Consider the following 3,420-nt stretch of genomic DNA (forward strand, 5'->3'; position numbering starts at 1 on the left):
AGTTGTTATTTTAATCACCATATGTGAGATATATGAGTTAGGAAAATGGTGGTCAATTCTCCAGGGAGGCTCCATAAGGTAAGGCACTAGCTAATAACAGAGGACCAAGTTGGAATATAAGGACTGAAGGATGTATGTTTTTAATGTGAACAATGTTACCTTTTTTCCCATTAATTATTTTAATAAAAAAGTGTAAAGAATTGGTTTGTGAACCTAACTGTAGCATTGCAAGCTGCCATATGGAAATTTACCATTTTCTAGTAGCAAAGCATATCAAACTTTTACATATTACATATTACATGTTTTCAAAACGTTATTTAAATTTATGGTGCTAGGTTAGCATGTTGATCTAGTTGTTTGTAGTCAAATAGTGCAACGTGAATGGTTAATTGTTTTCTATAATTGAAAAACTAGCTTCACAAATTAATTTAAGGTTCAACATACAAACTTACACTTCTCATTTTGGTGATTTCAACCTTTTTATATAACCTTCAGGTGACCAGTAAGAAATTGCCCCTAATCTTTGTTTGATGAATTCAACATCGAAGGAGATATAGAAAATATCCTCAGCAAAAGGTGATATGTTGTCACTTCTTTTGATAACTTTCAATATGTATTATCCTTGTCTTTATTATCTATCTTTTATTATCTTCCCGTGTTTGAGAATATCTTAATAGATCTTGAGCATTTTATGAAATCAACTAGTTGTCTAATTGAGGAGGCAATCTTAGTTATCACTTTTTGTTCCATAATTTATTTAGGGTTATTAGTCTTAATGTACTGGTTGGTTTATGAAATGAAAGTAATAGTAATACTAGTATACTACACTAGTGCTTAAATTATTATCTATTTCAGTATAAAGAAGATTGTTGGAAAAGTATTTTTATTTTAGTATTGGTAGATTTATGAGAAATATTGTGAAGTTGTTTGATTTGAATTAAGATGAAAATACTGCAGTACCATTACATATAAAGTTTGACAAATTTTATAATAGATTATCCAATAGGAGAAAAATAATCAATACAAACATTTATTTCAATAGGATGTTATATGAAAACAATAAAAGAAGATGCTAACGAGGTTTCTAATGTTAGTTCTATTTAATCTTCTATTTTTTAGTTTTGTCTAATGAGATAATGTACTTCATATAATTTATTGATTTTTTGTTGCCTATAGAAATCTAATTATATGATTTATATTATACTAGGTTTTTCTCTACTAAGTAATAATGTATGATATAAAGTTTTTTGTATATGTAATTTAAATTGTTTTACACCATCATATATCTCTTATTTCTATATTCACTTAATGATTATAATTCATTGTTTATATTTAGAGATGGATAAATCTTGGATTAAGTTGCCACGCAATACACCAGAGTATTTAGTGGGACTAAATAACTTTTTAGATTTTGCCTTTCAATATGGCGCCAGCGCGAATACGATAATATGTCCATGTAGTAAATGTGGCTTTAGGAAGTGGAGAACTCAAGAAAAAGTATATGACCATTTGCTTTGTAAACCCTTTCCTCAAGGTTACACATTTTGGTGTCGTCACGGGGAGCTAATATCGAGGGAGCCTGTATTGGTAAATGGAGATGACACAACAAATACAAAATATTAAGATCCAATGCAAATAATGATAAATGATGCATTTGGATTGTCTGACATGTACACCAATGCAGAGTCATTTACATCATCATTTGAACATAGAGATGATGTTGAGGGAGGTGTATTAGAATCACAACATGGAGGAAATATTATGGCTCAAGAGTTGTTTGATTTACTTAAAGATGGGGAGCAACCACTCTATGATGGATGCGCAAAGTTTTCAAAATTGTCTTTCTTGTTGAAATTGTATCACATTAAAGTTCTTTGTCGAATTAGCAACAAAGCAATGGACATGATCCTTGAGTTGTTGCACGATGCCTTTAAACATGCAAACATTCCTTCATCTAATTATGATGCAAAGAAGCTCCTCAACAAGCTTGGTCTTCATTACACTAAGATTCATGCTTGTCCTAATGATTGTATGTTATATTAGGGACAAGATGAAGGTAAAGAGGAATGCAAAACATGCAAGATATCTAGATGGAAGCAAAAGGGTCATGAAACTACTAGTGAACACAATTTGATTAATGAGAAGCAACAAAAAAAATTGCCAGCAAAAGTTTTACAGTACTTTCCATTGATCCCACGGTTGAAAAGGATGTTTATGCCTTCAAATATATTTAATAGCATGGTTTGGCACATTGAGAATAATAACACTGATGGGTTGATGAGGCACCCTAGAGATTCAAAGGCTTGGAAGAATTTTGATCTAAAATATCCTGATTTTGCTTCAGATCCTTGAAATGTACGATTGGCCTTAGCAAGTGATGGTTTTAATCCTTTTGGATCTTTGAGCAATAGTTATAGTATTTGGCCATTGGTTCTCATTCCATACAACACTCTTCCATGGATGTGTTTGAAGCAAACAAACTTTATTATCTCAAGCATAATTCCTGGAAAGCTAATGCCAGGTAATGACATTGATGTCTACATGCAACCACTTATAGCAGAGTTGAAAGAGTTATGGGAAAAAGGTGTTAAAACATATGATGCATCAAAGAATGAAGTGTTCATGATGCGAGCATGTATTTTATGGACCATTAGCGACTTTCCTGATCTTGGGATGCTTTTAGGATGGAATACTTATACTGGCCTAGCATGTCCATCTTGTAATTTTGATACAACTTCACTTCGTCTTCCCTTTAGTAATAAATGGTGTTTTATGGGTCATTGGCGATTTTTGTTTAGAAGGCACAAATTTCGGTTGAACCGAGTCCAATTTAATGGAAATATTGAAGATAGGGACCCACCAAAACAATTATCTGGGTCAGAAATTTTGGAGCAAGTCAAGAATATAAACATCACATTTGGGAAGAAACCAAAATTATTAGATAAACGAAAGAGAAATTGTGGGAAAAACACCACTACATTTGAGAAATATTGACTTCCTTCAGAGTATAAAATTAACAAATATATAGATTATAAAGTTCTTATAACCTTGACAGTTATTGCTTTTACCTTTTATTTTCTAAAGCACGTTGCATATTTCAAGAGTCAAATTCTTTTTAATATTAATCGTTCATTTTAATTATTGATTGATCCTTGATATATAATAAAGACATTACTTCTATTACTTAAAAAATGTTTATATCATTTTATGAAATTAAAAATAAAAATTATTTACATCCTAGATTTATGCTATTAAATTTTCTTAATTCTTATACTTCCTGACAGTTACAATTGTCATTAAAATCTTTTAAATTCTTAGACTTGGTGGCGGTTATAAACACCATTACATTTTTTTTAATTCTTAGACTTCCCGGCAGTTACAACTGCCACTAAAATATTTTAAATTCCTAGACTTAGTGGC

This window comes from Vigna unguiculata, chromosome 10, assembly GCF_037176805.1.
Source record: "Vigna unguiculata cultivar grain cowpea cultivar isolate G323 ecotype 2 chromosome 10, ASM3717680v1, whole genome shotgun sequence".
Classification (NCBI taxonomy): Eukaryota; Viridiplantae; Streptophyta; class Magnoliopsida; order Fabales; family Fabaceae; genus Vigna; species Vigna unguiculata.